Raw genomic sequence first — 21,984 nt, 5'->3', positions numbered from 1 at the left:
AATGTCAGTTTATTCTGCAAGGTTTTGAGCTGTAGCTACTGAGCTCTGGATCATTTATTTGCCATTTTCTTTAAAGCAACATAATGCAAACCCCAATTCACTTTGATCCTTTTAGCCCTGGAAATGGCCCACATCATTTGCCAACACAGTCTACCGATACAGTTGTGACTAAGTGAAGGTTTGGCTGAAAGGTAATTTAAAAACCTGTAGACTGTGTGGGCCGACTCAGTCATACGGTTACCATCATGAGCCAATGGGGAGAAAAGACAAGGAGATGAATCCCGTGGCTTTTCTTTAAGTGACTAATGCCAGGATATGTGGAACTATTTATTAGACTGAGTCATATAACCATACTCCTCCCACCAGCAACACCAGATCAAACACATGCAAACACACGGCTGACAGCAGAAAACACACACACACACACACACACACACACACACACACACACACACACACACACACACACACTGACATAGACATGCATGCACACGGACACATGAATTCATTTTAAAAACACACAAACAAACTGGGTTTCAGCACCTGAAAAGCCTTGGAACAGACAGCACGCATGCTGCTTTATCAATTAAGCTCCAGTATACATAAGTGCATCACATACCCAGTCAAGGATCTTTAATCATAAAAACGATGGAAACAACCTAACTACATACCTAACTAGACAATTGCAGTTTATATTTAATCGAGAAAATACTCCCTCTATGAGCTCGCAGAAACTCCCAAGGCTACTTACTGTATGTTTTTAATAAAAAGAGACTACTTTCTCATTAATCTGTTTTCTCAGCAGATATGCATGTAAGCAAAATCCCATTTGTGGTGTGAAGACAGTGACAGATCCACGCTTTCACAGTTGGTGGAGATTTGGTTGTAAATACAAAGTCACAACAAGTCCAACGAGTATCTGTAAGAACCAAAACGGATTTGTTGGACACATAAAAAACAAACAAACAGTGATGCAGTGGTTAGTACCACTGCATCACAGCAAGAAGGTTCTGGGTTCAAAACCATCTTCTTCCTATGTGTTTACATGTTCTCTAGAGTCACCCATCAGTCTGTAACATACTTGTTAAGCTAACTGGTGATTTTAATTCAAAGCATGAATAGTGGTATTTTTGTCTGTATTACCCCTGTGATGGACTAGCAGCCTATTCAGGGTTTACCCCATCTTTCATACCCTTGAGAGCTGGGATACGAGACAGGATTGTGTTAAAAAAGCAAGACTGTGACAACATGTGTGCAGTGGGTTGCTGGATTAACCCTTTAAGACCTACCATAGAACCAAGTCCGCCAGAGCTTATCTTTATATCTTTACATGCTGTAGTGCCATTTTTGAGAGCATTTCAAGTTGTTATACATCAATACAACCGTTATAGCCCAAATATTAATAATATGTATGCATTAAGTCCATAATAACTACATAAATTGCAAAAAAGTGCAATAAACTCTTTTTTGTTTTGTTTTTTACATAAATTTCTAGTTAGAGAAATTTCAGAAGTTTATCCCTCAAAACTGTAAATACAAAAAAGTTGTACAAAATAGTTTCCAACAACAGGAAATGTATTTTGAGTGTCTTCATAGTTTTATTTTTGAGATACAACAATTTTTATGTCCTGCAGGAAAAACAAAAAGAAATATTATAATGCAATTTTGCAAAAAAACATAACAAAACAAGTGCATAAAAATGAACTATTTCCAGCAGTGCAATTTGAGTTCCAAGCATCCCAGAAACTATTTAGAAAAGCATGAAGTCAAACATGACTTTTAAAAACACCAGTATAGGCTTATAATGCCCCGAAGGTAAAAAAAAAAATTCCGCGAAATGACGTCACTTCCGGTTTTGGGCAGGTAATGGCGGACATGCGATAGTTCAACTATCGCATGTCCAACATAGGAAGTGTCCAACATAGGGAGTGTTATGAACAGCTGATCAGATCGGCAAAGCATGTTTCTGAAAAATTATGTTTTTGTTGCTGCAAGTGCTTTTTATGCAGTTTTTGCAAAGCCATATGTGGAAGGAAACCGTGACCTAGGACAAGCTGATGGCATAAGATGTAAGTACAACTCCTCCGGTTTCATATGCAAAAAAAATTATTGCGCTAGCTTACGTGGTTCCGGTTCTACAGGGATTTAAAAATAGTTATGCCGGCTTTAAGGGGTTAATGTGTTCAGCATAAAAGAAGAGCTGTACAGTGAGACCTAAAATTGTCTCGATGAGGCCAAGTTATGGCCAAGTCTCCATCACTCCACTTCCCTAAGTAATTGTGTGGCACCCTGAGTATTTTGAGCATTAAGAACAAGTCTCAGATGTGTTTGCATCATAACACAGAGCGAAAAGCTCATTTGCTCCCACCTGATGTGATGTTAGGGCGATATTTAGTTCCGCCAGTAGGTGACAGTGGCAGCTCAGCCAAACGGATAACAGGAAAAATAATCCTTCACAAAAGTAATGCTAGTAACGTTTGTGTGCTAGCTAAGTCATGTTAGCCTCCTGCATTAATCTCTGTAACCGTGTTGTTCCATCAGTAATGTAAAAGGAAACTGTTAGCTGGTTTCAGTTAAAGTCATAGGAAATAGACCAGCCAGTACATGTTATGTTGTCTATTGTTTACTGGTCATTTTCTCTGTGTGTTAAGGGCTGATTAATACAGGGCCATTACACGTAATGCTACAAAAGTAATGCAGGCCAGTTATTACAATGGAAGCCGCCAGTAACACTGAATTCCTTTGCTGTGTTTCAGCGCAATAAACCTTCATGTGCACCTGAATGAACCCTGTCGTCCTTCAGTGTGTAACAATTGCATTTTTTAGTTGGAAAGGTTAGTAACGACATTACTCATTATTGAAATGAAGAATTATTAAGTTAGATTAGCATAAAAGCACTGTCATAGTTCTTTTTAAAAATTTCCTTAATTTAATCCAATGGGAGGTGAAGGAAACATTTTACAAACACAGCTGAATCCCTGTTCACTCTGTAGGTTCACATGCTGACACGGTCTCTGTCTCTTAATACGACAATGTGCAAAAGTCTTGAGCCACCCCTCACTGCTCTATATTTTACAAGGAAACGGGTGCAGTGATTTATTGAAACATGCCAACATACATTGAAATACAGTACATAATGCAACAACCGAGTCTGCACAATTCTTACAAGCTTGAAAGTCAATATTTGGTATTGACTTTCTTATAATTGCCTTAGGTAGTTTTTAAGGAGAGTCAAAGCTCCTTCAAATGTTGGCTGCCTTTTGTTACGTTCTCTCTGTCAAGATCACACACTGCTTCAGTCTTTTCTGGATATCTTAATAACATGACTTTCAGACTGTTCGCCTGCTGCAGAGATCTTACTTAGGCCTGCCACTTCTTCACCTTCCTTCTTTCAGTTTCATCCCTGAGGTATGCTTGAATTACTCATAAGTCAGACTGTGCTGAGAATGAGCAAAAAAGCAGCAAATGCCCGAAGACCAGAAAGTCTGGAGAACTATTGCTCAAGACTACACACACACAACAAAAGAAAGAAGAAAGTCATGTTTCTTAGAAACAAAATATAAAGATATGCGGATGTGTAACAGTATTGTATGCACTTCAGTGTCCCTTTCTCCAGCATCGACATGTGACAGCAACAAAAAAAAACTTTATCACATTACCAAATTCTAGCATAATTTATTTGATGGGTGTCAAATCCATCACTGTAGTTTTTATGTAGTTCTCAGTATTCAAATTATTCAACTCCTTAAAGGTTTTTCAAAGCGTATTAAGTGCAGATGAGTTTCTCGAGAGGATTTCTTGTCTTTGTCTTTGTTTGTTTTTTCAAATAATGTGCGCCATCTTTTTTTCCTTCTGGGATAAAAAGGATGCATGCACCATTGAGTTGAGCACTTTGGAGTGATTCTGCTCAGATGGGTGGCACATGAAGCTCAAACTAAATAACAGTACTATGTGTGTAGGCAGCATTATGACAGATGATAGTTCATCAAGGTGACTGACAAGAGATGGAGCAGGAACTTGACAAACTGAAAGGGATGAAGGCTGAATAAATAATACTTCACTCCATCAAGGAGAAAAGATTATTTTGTAACTGGTAATGAAGAATAACTTGATTTCAATGTCTCGCAGTTGCTAACACAAAGAAATTGAATTATTCAGCCTAACCATCAAATTCAGCCTTTTTCACTGTGAAGATTTATCTACATATTAACTATTCATGTTTGCTGCAGGGCAGAATTTCATCACTGGTTGGCATTTAAGACATGAAGCACATCTGAACATTTATTAGTGAGCAACAGCAAAGATAGGACACCTCGAAAAAGTGCAGGATAAAACGAAGCCATAAAAGCTGGAACACTGAATTATACATACTACAAACTGTGGCTGAAACACACATACAATAACTCCTCTCCTTGAATACAAAAAACCCACAGTCTTTCACAGTATTTCCAAGTGAAAATGATAAACCTTCATAATATATTCATACATAAAGAAAAAAGGCAAGGTGAGGAGGAAAGAGTTGTGTTTCTACTCAGACGCTTAAAGAAATGAATGCCCACTCTAAAGACGATTAGATATTCGCTCTTTTTAAGTGGTGTTTGGCAGGCGTTCAGGTTAACACTTAAGTTAGTAACAGCAACAAGAATAACAGTAATAATAAATGAAGTGCAAAGAAATATTTTTAGTGGTCAGGGGGCATGATTGGTGATCTCACCAGTCTGTACTTACACAGTCATAAAAAAACTAAACTTAAGTGTATTAAAATCTCAGTTCTGCACTTAAAAATTAAACATACTCAATGTGCATTGTGATAGCACACAGTGATAGCAGTGTGCTTGGGCAGCCTGCCCTTTAAACAACGCTCTTGATGGCCCGTGTTGTAAAGAAGTGACCCACTTTGTGTGGTGAAAATCTTTATCAAAGGCGAAGAGGATGCCAAGCTGCCACGGTATGAAGATGGGCTCAAGTTTCAGTGTAACACTTGTTGTATTTTTCGGACTATAAGTAATAACTTAAAATCCTTTAATTTTCTCAAAAATCATCAGTGCGCCTTATGTATGAATTCTGGTTGTGCTTACTGACCTGTATGTGGTACACTGCGCTTAAAAATCTGTCAAAAATGTTTTAGTACGACTTAAGCTACAAAGCCGCACCGCTTCATAGATTGTCTGAGCATTATGTCTACCGTAGTCATGAGCCTCGCGGAGTAATCCAGGGACGTGTCTCAAAATGCTACTTGTGTGTACTTGCGTTCTCGTGGACTTGTGATACATCATCAGTCGGAGACCAAGTATGGTTCTAATTTAAAGTACGCATCAAGCTCAGGTCCAAACGCCGCTTCAGGTCCCAAAGTCAAACGAACACTGCGGCATCACTGAGAGTTAATACTGTCTAAATTCTTTCATCTTTAATAAAATGATCAGTGTTGCTGCTTTACCAGGTGTAACAATTAAGTTTAACATCCAGGCATCCATGAAAACAGAATTTATTAAATTTAACAGAGTTAGAAGTTAGCAGGAAGTTAGCTCGCTAGTTTCCACCTAAACATGACACACCATGTTCTGACTGAGAGATTTCTGAAAAAATTCAAACATACAGCTCTGCTATCACTTCCAACATAAATGAAGACAGAAAATTAAAAAGCAGTAACTTTTGGAGGGTTACTGAAGTTGGGCTAGCTGATATATAATGATGTGGTACATGATCGCTAGTGACACAGCTATGTTAGCATAACATAAACATAGTGAAGCTGGAGGATGAACGCGAACTTTTTCCCACTTAATAAAAGTTAACGTGAGGGTTCCTGATGGTTAGGGACAAATGCAATCGCATGGCAGGATGCTCTAAACAGACCAAACATCAGTCAGGAGAACAACTGAGATAATCCATCCACAATACGGTGTCAGTCATTAGTTTACTGCAACAACATGGGAATAGAGCTGTAAGAGAATTCAACATTAATGAATCAATGGTACGGAAGTGGAGGAAGCAAGAAGAATGAGTTTAGTAAAGTCTGACTTATCTGATTGTTTTGTTTTGCTTAATGCACCTTATAATCTGGTGTGATTTATGGTCCGAAAAATACGGTATCTAAACATTGCGTACTGTTTACAGTGACAGGAAAGGAACTGAAGACCTGGCTCATGTGGTCCAGTAGCACTTTTGATCATAATCAACAATAAGTTTTTTACAATCAGCATCATTTAGGTGCCCAACATCCTGTCGCACATACCTCACAATGGCAGATGAGGCCATCATCTGGCCGGTCATTGGCCCGGCCATTGGAGTTCACTTGGACATTTTTCCACACAGATGTGAAAACAGTATGTTCAGTGGTTGCCTAACAAATTTCACCACAAGGCTTGCAGCCAATTGTTTGTATGATGGTTTAGTCGTTGGCTCTGGTTGTGTAATACAAATTACAGATCATCAGGCTGTGATTAGATCATAGAATTTAACATAACTGGTGGTGGTCAGAGGGCCCGGTGGCGCCAGTGTCCGGCAGCCTCGCCTCTGTCAGTGCGCCCCAGGGTGGCTGTGTATGCCTTCTGTGGTTTGCCATCACCAGTGTGTGAATGTGTGTGTGAATGGGTAGATGACTGGATATGTAAAGTGCTTTGGGGTCCTTAGGGACTAGTAAAAGCGCTATATAAATACAGGCCATTTACCATTTACCATAATGATGAAACATCATCTTATGTTCAGGGTCCCTGTGCCTACCCGGTCGGCTCAGTACGGCTACATATGTTTTGTATTCTTTTTTTTATTTTCCTGCTCTCTCCTTTCCCCTCTCTCCCTCCTCCCTCTGCCTGGGCGGAGCTCACCTGTGGGCTCCTGCCCTTGGCCCACGCACCTGTGGCTCATCACGAGTGATCCAGCTCCTTTATAAGATGGCAGCTCTGTGTTTCTCGTCGCTGGACCATTGCCGACCCTCGTCAGTGTAACCCCAGCTCAATTACTTCTAAAGTGTTTCCACAGCGATTTGCCTTACTATCCCTTCGTGTCTCTGTGTACAGATTCCCTGGACCTACCCCTGTGTTACCCGAGTGAGTGGAGTGTGAAGAGGAGTGGACGGAGTGTGTGTGTGTGTGTGAGAGACTATCGGCGTCTTTCCCGTTCGTGTTTGGACCCCCGGAGCCCGGCTTTCCCCTCACTTTTGTAAATAATCACCTGGTGTATCATAATAAAGACTCTTGTGCTTTCAAGAGCTAGAGCCTGCGCGTGAGTTCGTTCAGTCCCGTTGTGACAGTTGCATTAAGTGTGTGTAATCACTGCTGTTTTTCCATAACAGCCCAGTGGTTTAGCAGTTTAGTGTATTTTTATTGTGCTATAATCATTGGTGATATAATTCAATAAGAATTATATTGCCAGGAATATGCAGAGGCTCAGTCTGGAGAAATTTCTCTGGAAAAAGCTACAAGTTGAGATCAAAGCCAGCAACCTGTGTGAGAGAGACGATTGTCTCAGACCACGTTAATGGTTTCTCAATTTATGCTGCTTAAGACTGCTGTTCATTCAAAATGACTCATTCATCATATTTTGTAGCCAGTGTTGAGTGCTGACAGGCAATTATGTTACTAAAGATTATAAAATACCAACAATAAATGCTTAATTTTAGGAGGCGCTAATTAAACAATTATACTACTTTGAGTATTTCCTAATAATAGCTGACTGTCCTCTGAGGATCTTTTATGTAAAATTCAAACATATTGATCTTACAGTATTTATATTACAATACTTTACCAGGCAACATGAGACTTAGCCAACCCTCAGAGTTAGCCAGAATAAAGCATCTGGTAAGAAGTTAATGACATTCATGACAACAAATGCAAATACAGACAATATTATATATCGGAACAAGAAGTCGATCAGCACAAAATCACTCAATACAACTATACAACAATTTCAGTCAGGGCCACTATGATCATCGTAAGATTTATTTCCACATTTTGGTGCTATGGCTCTGTACTGGGCAGGGCAAAAATTATATTTTCTGTCATCTTCATGATAACAGAAATTCAACTTTACTCTTTTCCCGAAACTGTATTAAGCATCTTCTCTCAGTTGAACATCTCTGAAAGAGGTACACATAATGAACTGAGGTGCTGCACGGCCACCTTTACCCAACACATTTTTCCTTACGTCAGATTTGCATAACAAAACAAATGTCAGTTACATCATTTTCCAGTATGTGTTTACAAGTACACAAGACAACAGGACATAGATCTCTCTGCTTTTTCATTCATTGTAATGACTTTGATCATAGCTGCTTTGATCTTTTCACTGCTCATAAGGTGGCTGACTTTTGACTAGCTTAGCTTTAGCCACTTTTCCTTTGATACCTTCTTCTTACTGGGCTTCTTCAGCTGAGTGAGGGTGAAACAAGTCTCATTAGGTTTTTGTTCTGAGCGTCTTCCTGGTGGTTGCGCCACGGGTTACTTTGGCAAGCTTCCTCACTCACAGTGAAGAACTCGCTAACAACCACAGCCACAAGCTAAAAGTGTGCGTGCAACTATTTGATTGCACCACTGTGTGCATGTTGTGCACAGACTGGACTGACTGGTCAATTACCAGACTGGGCCATGCACGCTGGTAATTGCCCAATTCCAGTCTCTGTCTTGATCAGTCAGTCTTGATCAGTATATCTCTAATCTCTAGGATTTTAAACTGCTAGCAGGTTGCAGACAATAAGAGCGCCAATCTGACACTGATTACCGTATGCTAATGTAATAAAACCAGAACATCAATGACATAGTAACGTATCCAGCCCACAATCCATCACAATTCACATATTTGTAATGTACGAAGTACAAAGAGGATTGTACAAGTTCTGTTGCCACTGGTTGGCTTCACTGCACAAACTAATGAGAATTAACATCCACTACAAAGTCAAGGAGGCTAGTTATATCCAGCACAAGTAAGTCATCTTTCACTAAAATTGGAGTAAGAAGAAAAGTGAAGAGTGACAGATGCCTTGCAATAACATAAGCTTCTCTGATCTACAGTATGCTGTAAATTTGAATGACAGTAATTCTTATATCATAATGTTCAACACCATGGTATGACTCTCACTTATGAAGGTGGCTGCCTGTCTTTTCAAAGAACAACCTTGTTGTCAGCGTTTCAGCACTCCTTTTATGCGCCAGCACAAGGTTCAATAAATTCCACGAGTTCCTGAAAGTCGAGGCTATATAAAGCAAAACCACCAAAGCAACAAAACACAACAGTTCTACACCACATCGGGTTATTTCACACAAACAGTCAGAGCTTTTTTAGCATAGAATTTTCTCACTTTTGTACCAACCAGGTGACTGTGTTGATGACAGACTCAGTCATCGCATCCTTGATCACACGGCATCCCATCCAACTGTCTGTTAGGGTCTGCTGCATCTCCTAGGCAACCGGGAGCTCCTCAAAGGCAAGTGCTGTCTTGTTATTAAACATCTCGTCATCTAAGGCTTTACCTACGCTCTGTGACCTTGGACACAGTTGGGCCTACGGCCAAAGAGATGGTGTAGTTTAGCACTTCAAATCCAAAAATGATTTAGGTAAAAAAAAATCAAAGTTCAAGTAAAGCAACTACTAAGATGATATCACATATTAATATAGTTAGAGTTTATCTTGATATTGTCGCGGTTTCTTACTGACAAGCCTTCAGGAGATTTCAAGAGGATTTCTTGAGAGATCACCTTATAAAAGGTTTGGAGTGAAGAGAAATAAACAGCTGAGGGAATTTAAGATTTAATCTGCTGCTGAAGGCAAAGTTCAGAGCAAAGGCAGTAAACAAGGAAAACAGCCCATATGGCACGTAGTTTGTTCTGCAAATATTGCCTTGTTTTTATAAGAAATTGCTACTGCTTTGTATTTATAAGAATCCACCAACGGGCAAATGTCAGCACTCATAGTGGCTCTGAGGACGACGCACTGCCTGGATGTGGGTTTTTACAACAAATTGAAGAGAGAGAAGTTGAGATGTGATCTCTAACGAGTTGGTAGAAGAGTTTGAAAGTTTTTTTTGGCACCCACGTCTGTGAGAAATACACAAAAACTGTGTTAAGTGTCATCCTTATAAGTTGACCATGGCCAGAACAGTATCAGTATGTTCCCTTTCGTTTACTTCATTGTAATGTATGTTTGTTCCTGTTAAGCAAAGTGTGATCTATGTCAAAGTCGGATATTATTGTAATGAAATGAAATGACACTTGTGGTTTGTCAGCCTGTCAGCAGCTCTGCTCTACAAGAGCAGTGTTAATAGTGTAAAAATAATTATTCTTTTTTTCCGCTAAACTAGGCAACTTGTAAAAGTGATTCTCTGTTGCCTTAGTAAGCTAATAGTTTGGTGTGTTTCCTTTGACCTATCTCTCTTATTAAGCCTCTTTTTGGCTTTTCCTTGACTCGCTGACAGCATCAACTCTGTATTTGCGGCGTCGTCATCACACTAACTACAATCTCAAAAGCCCTCTGGTAGCTTTGCAGTCACACTCAGCTTACTGGCAACTTAGACAACTCCACAAAACACATTTCACCTGGTGAGAACAGACAGGCAAAGCCTCCAAAAGAACAAGGACATCCTGCACTGAACACTTTGTTAAAATGTTCACAAATTCATTGCTCGGTCTGACACGAAAGCAGGTTCTGTGGAAAATGAGTAGAGGTATCAAATTGGGCAGCACTATGCTTGAGCTCACTTGCCTTGTTTCATGTCTCCGACTAACAAGAATGAAAAGTAGACAGTAACTTCCTCACGACTAAGAAACTAAGTGGTTGCATGGTCATTAAATTAAATTATTTACTGTCACAGACACACTGCAAGTAGTTGTGGCAAACACTTTCAATCAGAAGGTGATTGCACAGCAGGAGACAACCTGTCTGCAAACAATCGTGATCTGACTCGGCCTGTCAAACTGATTGATAAAGCTTGGAAACAATCACAGTGCAAACACAAACAGATTGCCAACACGTTACAATAAATCTGAGTCACTCTGCTCTGATGACGCATGTCTTTGCACAAGGGGAGTCGACTGGTTGTATTACATTTTTATTTCCTTATAAAAGCAAGGTTGTTAAATTGCCGTCCAACAACAAATATGTCACTGAATTTCTGTTTCGAATCTACGAGGTACTGGTTGGACATTGAATGTAAGTAGTTTATATGACTTTCAGTTTAATTAGAATTAATCTGCGTGTAGATGGCAACAGATTTGCGCTGATATATCACAGCTAATGAATAAACAGATTGCATTAAACTGCCAGATTGACCCCAATCAACTCCACACTGACAACAGATTGACTCCACCTGATTGCTGTTCTATCTTGATGTGCCAAAGTTGCTTTGAAGACAATAAATTGTGAGTAGTTGCAGCCCTTGCCCTGATATTTGAACAATCATTTTAAAGAATGCAAAATCATTGCACACGGTCACGTTATTTATTACATGTCTATTCAGAAACTGATTCAGTGGAAGTATGTATCATGTTAAGAACCCCGGCGATCCTTAGAAAAACTCAAAACAGCTTTGCTAACCAAGTAAGCAATGCATTTGGCTTTTTCAGAGTTTGGAACATCATCTTGTGGGGTTAATTATATCAGCACAGGCTGACCGTACATAAAGCATTCATGATTCATGTTTCCAGTGTCTTTAGCTGTCTTTTAAACATTTCCCTATAGTCTACAGTATTTTTTTTAAAACTGTTTGTCCTGTGCTACCTAAAGTTCACTGTGCAAATCTCTATTTTTTATGTACGGCTCATTTTGTTTAGACCATAAAACTCTTTCTTAATGCTGACAAAAAATTGAGAATAGGTGAATTTTCATCACAAAAACAAACGCTTGTTTCAACACTGGTAAGTAGCACCAGAATGTGTTACTAAAGCTGAGGAGTGTTAATTTACACATGTCCAATCTGCTTCTGTTACCATTATACTACTTCATGCGCACGATGTGTTTGTTCATCGGCAGCAGCGAGAACGGTCTGACATGTCGTCAACCTTCCAGTTAAAATGGAAAATCTTCAAAGGAAAACAACGGCTCTCTGAAAATCTCCAAAGATATTAATATTGTCAAAATTAATTAATCTTCGCTTTATCTGAGCTTCTTCAGTATGTGTGGCAGTACCTGTCAAGACTGAGAACAGAAGGTGGCAATATACTTCCCAACAGGAATATTCAGCTCACTGCACAATAAATTACTGAGGCAGAATCTTTCATGTGTTTATCCCATTTGTCTGATTCACTTTTTCAGTCATGTGTGACATTTCTTCAGTGCCAGGATTCTCTTTTGTGAACAGTAATATATGCTCTCTACAGCAAATAAACTGCTGTAAAGGTTAAGCATCCATTCACGAGACTCCACAGGGAGGGAGAGCTGATCCAAAACAATGGGAAACCACGGACGAGTAAACCTTTTCCAAAATGGGGCAGCTCATATATAATGTCTCAAACAGAAGGTCAAACTTTTCTTCTGGATGAAGAGCCTTTGAGAGCAATATCATCAGGGGTTCTTGGTTGTTTGGGAGACCATTTGTCTCCCATGAAAGTAAATAAATATCATGATATTTGGAGGCCCAGGGTACCATTTTTCTTTATGTCATACCTGTAAAAGTAATGGAAAAAGGTATCTACACTGACCTTATTGGTTAATTGCGATATTTAACATTAACGCAGCAAATAATCAAAGACACTGGAGAAAGGTTGACTGCATGAGCTGATGTCCCACTCTCCATCACTTTGTTTCCTCCTAAGTATGTCCTTTGTAATTGCAAGGGAGTGACAAAACTTTAGTATTTAGTAGCATTTACCAAACTGTACTAACTGTAAAACTGCATTAAAAAGACCAAATATTCATACATCTTTTTCCAGAGTTTGTGCCTATCTGCTGTGCCTGGAACCATTTAATCCATAAATTGTTAATAAGAATGAACTCATCTGGTTTTGAGATACAATCCAACAACATGAGAAGTAAAGTGAAAACACTTCATGTTGTGGTGGCGAGAGGAAAAATGACAGCGCATTTCTTCATATTTGGCAAGGAAAATAGGAAATGGATTTATTAAACATGTGCAAACATAAAGAGAATACAGTATATGAGGAATAAGGCAAGCTTTCTTGAAATTTCTTCAAGTAGTCTTCAGGAACAGTTCTCCAGGTTTTGTGGAGTACTTACAAAGTTCCCCTCTGGACATTGGCTGTCTTTATTACATGCTCTGTCAAGATGATCCCACACTGCTTCGTTAATGTTGAGGCCCGGGCTCTGGGGAGGCCAATCCATGACTGATAGTGCTCAATTGTGTGTTTTTCTATTCAAGTATGCTTTTACTGCATTAAGAGTGTATTTGGCATCATTAAGCCAGAGATAATCAGATGCTTTCCATATGGATCTAATTCTGACAGTACTTTTCTGCATTCACAATTACATCAATTGTAACAAGATCCTCTTTAAAAATTGTGCCTTGGCAGCCAAACTTTCATTGAGACCATTTCTGATAAGGCTTTCATGAACAGTAGTCGATCAACTGAAGGGGCGGGTGAATTTCAGGTCCTGGTCTTGTTTCTTAAGGATTCAATTTTCTGGTATCTGAACACGCTGTAGATAGTTTTTTAGGTATGAGATATGCCAAGTCTTTGACTAACAGCTTTTTGGGAATCAGCTCATTGGTGGAAAAATCCTATTTCATACCTGTCAAACTGAGTTATCTTTGGCATGTTGCTGTGTAGACACAACACTGGTTCATTGCTTGAGTCAGGTGTTTTTTTAATTATTCATAGGTCAGTATTAAGTAACTTAAAGAAAAAAGCCAATGATCTGAAAATGGGCAGGTGTAATGGTAGGAAGACCTTCAGAAATCCTGGAGAACTCTGCTAAAGGACACTTTAAAAAATTAGAAGTCTAGCTCCCTGGAAGCACAATATAAAGAAATGTGACTCAACCTGCAATCGTCATATTGCCATTTAAAATGATTTAGCACCCAGTGAATGATGACAGGTAAATCCAGCTAAATGTTACATAGTATTGAATCCTAGAAAGCTTGCCACAATTACAATAGAAAATACCATAGAAATGAGTGGGACACTGTGCAAGTGTGGGACTGCTAAAGAATGATTTACTTGGGAGCTCTAAGAAGTAAACAAATAAAGCTTTGAATCCATATCCTGATTACCCAGTGATGCGTGGAGAATCTCATATGTAAAACCCACCCAGCAATGTGTCTGCTTGTGCTGCACTGGCAGGATTTCCTTTCAAATTTGATGTAGTTATTTTCTGGAAAATGCAAAGTGTGTGAACAACAAGAAAAAATGTAACACTCCTAAGAAACTAAATGTAACTGGATGGAGAATAACATTTTCATCTGCCTCCATAATCCTTATGTAACACATATACTGTCAGTTAGACCAAACAAAGTACTTGAGACATACTATAGCCTGTAGGTAAGTACAGGTAGAAGTGAAGACGCTAGGGTGTCGCAAGCACTTCTCTTACAAACAAATTAAATCAAGACGGACAAATCTGTGTGGCTATGGTTGCCTTATCAATAATAATGGCATACAGAAGTAAAGCTAACAGGAGAATGGTATAGCCAGTAACTGCAGGAGCCGAAATATGAAGCAGAGGCCACCTAAGCAAACTGACATTCGCTAATGTCAACAAACATCTACGCTCAGACCAAACATGTAGCAGTAAAGCTAACAGGTGTAGTATCACTTACTTTTTACAGACTCACCTGCTGCCATTCTTTAGAAAATGCAAACATCAGAATCAACACTAAATACTATTCAGCAGGCCACTTGATTTATTATTCACCGTGCATGACTATCACATTGAAATTAATGTCACCAGAAAACATGCCTCTAGTGCATTGTAATGTTCTGTATGCAGCCTGTTGTTCTTCTAAAGAGCAGTTTCTAACTTGGAATGAATAAATCCCTCTCTTTAGCAATGCACGTTTTTGACACAGCTCAGCTCTCAGTGGTAACAAGAGCTTTCTGCAGCTGCTCCTCAACAAAGAGCATCACCACGACACCGGCTGCCATCGTGGATGTTCCATCATGGCTTCAAAATACCAGCTGTTGCCACTCCAGTTAAGCAGTTTTTCTTGCTTTTGCCACTATTTAATGTGCTGCAATCTAGGATGGATAAATTGAACTGAAAATAAGGTGAAGATTTTCTTCTATCCGCCCTCCTTTGTGGCTGACAAAGGAGCTTTAAAAAGCTTTTTTTGTGCAGGCTCCGTGTGTTCGGCTGTCTGACAGTGTTAGTCTGTCATGGGGATTACTGTCAAGTGTTCCTCCTGAAAACCTGAGAGTGTAAATAAGAGAAAAGAAAACCCTTCAAGAGGCCTGCGACTGTGAAAAATCCTATAAGATGTTACAGACCTACCCTAACCTGATGGTCATAGGTTACAATCAGTGTGAGCATGCTAAAGATCAACTGCTGCTGTGCTTATGGGAGGGCAATTATTGTTAAGGTCATAAAAAAGACTGAAATTTTATTGACGTGAAATATTCTCAATATTGCTATCACTGGTTGGCAATAAATCAAGAAGACAGCGAGAGATGTTTACTGACCCCCTCCTAGAACTAAGAGACAGTCTGCATGTACGTGTTAATTAATTTCTTTCTTGCAAAAAAGCTCAGCCATCTTTGTAATTCTCTCAGCAGCTGGGTCAGGACAAGGTATTCACATAACAGAGTGCATGTTATTTGTAGTTTTGCGCTCTTCAGCTTCATACTTTCTTTCTGTGTATAAAAGAGATTTCCTTATGCCAAACAAGAATTAAATAACATCTGATCAACAGCCCCTCAACCAGCCTTCTTTTTTAACAGCTTGTGATTTAGGCCATTTATGTGGGTGTATTTCAACACACAAGTCTTCCAATGCAGCTTTAATTCTGTTTGCAATAAATGAAAACACAAATTATTACTTTAATCAAACAATAAAAATCTCCCAAGGCAAAGAGTTTGATTGCTGGCTACGCAAAGCAAATATCCCAGACCTCCTACAACACAGACGCTTGTGGAGGAGACATTAAGTTGGATTAGGAAAACCAATTAATAATTGCAATAAGTCTTCAGCTTCATATTGCTTCTGTACAATAGCCAGACAATAACCCGAAATGAACAGATTGCAAACCATTTTGACAATGTTTTACTTTTTTTTAAAAAAACCTTTCCATGTTTTACTTCTAATGACATAACTCTGAAACTTTTGTTTCTTCATATTTTCTATTACATATCTGATTTTTACAGGGCAAAAAGAAAACCGAGCACACCAGACGTGAGCTGGAGGCTACTCATTGTCTGCTCCACGGTCTCTTTAGTTTCTGACAATTAAACGGATGCATCACTGTTAATTTGGCAATAGCACAAAAGTGATTAACATAACATTATGAGTGGCAGGGGGACTACTGTCTGCAGCCAGAAGCCCAGACCTTCCAGCTTAAAACAGGAAGAAGAAAATGATCCAGTTCTGCTTTGTATGACTAATCAGCACAGTGATTCCCCTTGACTCAACACACCAACAGATCTGCATCGCTGTGATGAATCACAGTCATTATGCTTACCGCCTCCTGTTTTGCTCCTAGAACTGATCTGTAGTCCATGCTTCTCATATTACCGGTCAAACTAAAACAATTACAGATATTACAGATGTATTATTTAGACAGATTATTTCTGTGTGAAGTGGCAAAGAGTGAAAGAGGAAGGTTACAGCAGCTAACAGGAAAGCAGAAGGCAAAGTGGCAAGTGTCTCCAAAATAACTTCATTTAAATATACAGCTGCTACAGCTCACAGTAACACATGTCGCTGTCACAGAACCCAATACAGATAGTCTCGATTTTTTTATAACATCTTTTGTATAGTTTTCTCTCTGTGTGAGGGCTGCAAAATCATTGTTTATTTATATGTATTTAATTTTCAATTCAGAACACCACTCAGGTTCAGATCCCCTCTGCGAATCGTGGTGAAGAGAGAGCTGAGCGTAAAAGCAGTCGATCTACATCCCTACTCTCACCTATGGGTTCACGCATATGTTACGTTGCGGGTCTTACTGGTTGCGGGTCTTACTGGTGGTTTTATACACAGTCTGTCCCCCTGCAGGTCATTTTGAGGACCTGGGAAATTGTCAACCAACGGCAGCTCAGGGTTAGTTGACCTCTTACACTGATTACAGGGCGCTACTGAGCAATTGTGCTCCAAGTTTAGCCTTTTACTAGGCCTGGCAACCTTGTTGGTTTGAGAACCACGACTGACTTTTCTCAAAGCAGGCCCTTTTTGCGTTGAGTGGGCTTTCTGTTTGAGTGCCAGTTTGACACAATTGGCAACCACATGGCCAGGCTTGTGACAGAAGAAACACAGTTTGGGCCTAGATCTTAAAACCATAACTGCATTTGCCTTGTTAGCTGGCCCACTCTTACCTGTCCAGGATGGATATCATGTCCTACAGCACTTGCTTTATGAGTCAGCTTAAACTCATCTGCCAGGGTGGCAGCTTGCTGTAAAGTTAAAGCCCTCTGTTCACTTAAATAACAAGCAATAGACTCAGGAACAGAGTTTTTAAAGTCCTCCACCAGCATAAGCTCACGTATGGACCCCACATCGTTAACCTGGCTTGCAGAACACCACCTATCAAAGAGCTTTGCCTTCTCCCTAGCGAAGTCAAGATAGGACTGATCCTGTGCCAACTCCAAACCTCGAGTAGCTAAAATGAGCTTCCTCCAAAGGGTGGCTGGCCTCTCCCTTATAGATAGGGTGAGGAGTTTGGCCATCAGGGAGGGGCTCAGAGTAGAGCCACTGCTCCTCCACATCGAAAGGAACCAGTGGAGGTGGTTCGGGCATCTGACTATGATGCCTCCTCGGTGAGGTGTTCCGGCCATGTCCCATCAGGAGGAGGCCCAGGGTCAGACCCAGGGAACACAAGAGAGATAATATCTCTTGGCTGGCCTGGGAACACTTTAGTGTTTCCACGTACAAGCTGGTGGGGGCAGTGATTACTATGTGGCAACATGGCCACATAGTAGGGTGACGAATCGAACCGTCAACTTCAGATTGTTTTAGTGGGGAACAGTCTGTAAAAACAAGGCTAGACTTTGCATAGGGATAAAATAATTTCCCAATCAAATGGTTTATGTGATTTCCTTCTTAATTTTTTCAAATTGCGTGATATCCAAAGCCACAGCATCCAAAATAAAGCCATCCCAATACAGCATTAGGAACTCGAGAAAAAAACTCAGCTGATCTCAAGTGAAGCGAAGGTCAAATGGCATGACTTGTTTTGAAAGAAGTTCCTTATTAATTAAATGGTGGCATCATCGTCTCAGTCCCATCCAATAATTCTTGGGAGAGGAATGTTGCAAGTCATAACGGACCACATTATTTTGGAAGCTGTTACCATCATTTCTAATCTCTCTGTATGAGAGAGTTATTAGCCTGAGCTATTAAACTGGCATAACAGATTGGCTCCTAAATGTAAAAACAAAAAAAGTTGCATGGTCATGCAGTGACATAACAGCATGTTTAGAAACTGTTGGCACAGGTGTGTGCGCCATCTGACAGTTTCTTTTTTTTTTTGATAGCATAAAAGATGAAAACGACAACGGAGACATGCAATTTTCCTTCTACTCTACCACTGCCAAGGGTGGTAAAATAAATTAAACAGGACGTGCTTCAGCTTGAGGTCAGTACAAAGACAAAGATACAAGTCTGTGCTCGAGAGGATGGTTCGGTAATTCATTGAGGTTTATCAAGTGCTCCTGCATTCATTTCTCTGACCTGCTGTACCACGACTGAATCAGCGGGCACTGTATGCACACAGACGAGCGTCGCTTTACTCATCTCAAGAGCTCAATCGCTGAGCTATCGCTGCTCTCCTGCCAGATGGATCAGAAACCCTATTTTCTACTGTGATTGCCAGCTACTTAGAAATGCTTGGTCACCTCACAACCCACACTACTGCAGATAAAGGGAAAAACAGCCTTTAGGTTTTCTTAGTAATTACAATCAACATCGATGAGAAAGGAACTTCCATTTGTTGCCATGTCATTTAAGGACTCAAATAATATTTCTAAATATTTATAGTCCTTGGTGTTATGCTTCTAATGTGAAATCAGCAAACAAACAGTATGTGTGTTGTATCCTTCTTGCTGTGAGGTCACAGAGCTCGCTGACTTTAAGATTTCACCACCTGATTGTGTTTTGCGGATCCGTCTTCTGTCACTGGAGAATTAATAAAAGAGATTCTTCACATTACAGATAGCATCTGTTGACTCATTTAATTTTTCACTTTCTGTTTGTCTGGCAATTATAATTAATTGTTGCAGGCTGACTGGGAAGCAAGCCACCGTGGGTAAGTCGCTATTTCAAGATAGAGCCTTCAATAAAAGCGCTATTTCAATGTTATGCTGCATCACAAATATGCCACAGTGACAGGGCTCTTTATGTTTTGGCAGGAAGAGGACAAGGGATAAAATGTGTAAATGTCACGCCTGACACTCATTTCTATTCCCTGTCTAAAATTTCAGGCCATTATGTGGTTGTTTTATTGTGAAGTTTTGTCTATGTATTGCACCATGGTTAGTCTTTGATGACCATTAATGGAAAGGACACACAAATTATTATGAATGGTTTACAAAGAATGTCTGATCAAATGGCAGTAAATTACAAATTCAGGTGAGATTTTTAAAAACGGGACCATGAGTAAAGAAGAGGATTAGGGAAAATGAAAAATGATTTCGACTCCTTTCTCGGAAATGAGCATTAAGGCCACTGAAAATTTTGGGGTTGTCGTGAAGATAAAACAAAAAAAAATCTGAATTCTCAAAGTTAGAACTCTGACTTTAAAAGTCAGGAAAACTTTAAATGGCTCTAATCCTTTTCTGTACCCAATTGTAGGTTGAGGGAGAAGGTGATGAATTCATCTGTATGTTTGATTAATTTTTACTTTATAATAAACAAACTCTGTTAGTGGAAAATAAGGGCTTCGTGGAAAATGTTATCTTTTCTCTGTGTAACTTAATAAAAGCTTCCTTGCCTCCTTTCCTTTGCATTTATTAATTTCCCTAATCAAATAAAATGTAACCACCCTAATTGTCTGTATAAGCGCGCACGCTTCAGTGAATCAATCTGTTGACAATGTATGAGTCATATTTACCCACAGTTTTACAAAGGATAGCCTCAAGGTAATTTATTTTTCGACACTTGAAATGAAAACTACGAATATTAATTTTCTTTTTCAGGAAATTATGACAGTGATTAACTTATCTTTGAAAGCATTAGAGCACCATTAAACATTACATCCTGAGTAAAATTAACAAACAAGTTCATCAAGAGGGCAGCAACAGCGGTTTCCGAGAAACACCTGACCCGTTTCTGAAACAGACGACACGACTCACTGGGAAACGGGAAAGCACTGTCATCTCTGCGTGTGTCCGGACACCAGCTGTAAGCAAATGCACCATAAGCAAGAAGGCAGCAATCGTTTGTTAAATGGATGTGCCTTTACATCACAGCTATAAATCTGAGTTTAGGACAAACAGTTCTGCCAGAGTCAAATCTACATGAGATGAAGAAATGAAGGTTTGCACTGTGTTTCCCATGAAATCAGAGAAAGTTTAAGGATCCAAATCGACATGTTTGATCTCCCAGAGTAAAACGATGAGCTTGCTATGCTGGCCCGAACTACCACACCCTTTGATATGAGTGTTAGATTACTGGAAAGTGAACAGACATCCTGATATGTAATTAGATTTAGTTAGCTGCTAAGTTTAATTATGCCTTGACTTGAGTCTACCCATTGTCCTAACGGCCCGACTGTGATAGCAAGACAACAAGATGGCAAAAAGTCAGTGCACAGTCTGCAATGTTCATTTTTTTTAATGTTTATGCACAAATAAACAAAGCACAATGCGCTAATTGTTCAGCTTTAAGTCGACGGTGGGCACAATTTTTTAAAACATCTCTGCAGTCTGATTATGTTCTGGCTCCATTTCTGACAGATACTAACTGTGCCTGTGGAAGAGAACATGACTGAGCATTTTTCATCTAAACCTTGTAGGGAGATGGTAAAATGGATGTTTCTGTGTCTGCTCTCAAACTAAACACACCATCATGATGTCAGTTTTGAAGATCTACGGTTTATGACATAAGAAGCCATGCATGGTCAAAAAGACTGAGGTCAAAGAATGAATATATAAATATAATGTGGCTAAAAGCATATTAATGCAGCCAAGCAAATAAATGAATAAAATAAAAGCTGATAATCAGGAATCAAGATACGTAAACATTTGAAAAGCACAGATGGGATCGCAAACCTCAGAAGCAGTGTCCACTGTTTGTCTTCATAATCAGAGACAACTTTGAAATGTCAGAAAATGTGCCAGATTTTCTGTGAGCTGCAGGTTGTTGTGCTGGTAAAACAATTAAATGTGAGGCTCTTTCATAAGAGACAAAGCAAGAGGAGGGGCCTTTGCCTTGCTTTATTCTAGCTAGCATAAATTAAATCCATTATACCTTCTGAGTCTTTTTAAAGAAACTTAATAAGCAATGCAGGCGCGGAGGTACACCTCCACCTCTTAGGGCATTTTAATTCATCAGTGTCCTTTCAAATACATTTTTAATGTCTGTCTTCTGTGCAGTGGATTAATGCATTAGATATATGACAAGGTAGACAACGCACTGTACTTTGACATGGATCCAACAATGAACGAATGAATGTCACAAACGATGACTAGGTACATTAGGAAAAAACATTTGCTAACAATATTTGCCTGAATTTGTTAGCTCATTTTGTTTTGGGTGGATCCAAGAGCCAAAACTGGTACATATGCTTCATCTTTTGATAAAGCCTATTAGCAATTTTCAAGATGGCTGCCAAATATATATATATATGTATATATATATAATCCTTCTTGCTGTGAGGTCACAGAGCTCGCTGACTCTAAGATTGCACCACCTGATTGTGTTTTGCGGATTCGTCTTCTGTCACTGGAGAATTAA

General features: G+C 39.5%; 1 protein-coding gene and 1 long non-coding RNA gene across 4 annotated transcripts in view; both read right to left on the bottom strand.

Moving 5' to 3' along the window:
- The window catches only part of LOC102294988 (cAMP-specific 3',5'-cyclic phosphodiesterase 4D), a 100,610-nt gene that overhangs the window by 49,370 nt on the left and 29,256 nt on the right, over positions 1-21,984 (bottom strand). The gene's annotated exons all lie outside the window — the stretch shown is intronic.
- Positions 10,281-21,984, bottom strand: LOC121815345. Its single transcript, XR_006054995.1, has 2 exons — positions 21,941-21,984; positions 10,281-19,174 (listed from the first exon to the last, which is right to left on the bottom strand). It is a non-coding gene; the product is annotated as an uncharacterized LOC121815345 (long non-coding RNA).

This window comes from Haplochromis burtoni, unplaced genomic scaffold, assembly GCF_018398535.1.
Source record: "Haplochromis burtoni strain Fernald_Lab_line unplaced genomic scaffold, NCSU_Asbu1 Contig_189, whole genome shotgun sequence".
In the NCBI taxonomy this organism is placed as follows: Eukaryota; Metazoa; Chordata; class Actinopteri; order Cichliformes; family Cichlidae; genus Haplochromis; species Haplochromis burtoni.
The sequence above is the reverse complement of the archived record's forward strand: the minus strand, read 5'-3'. Positions and strand labels throughout refer to the sequence as shown.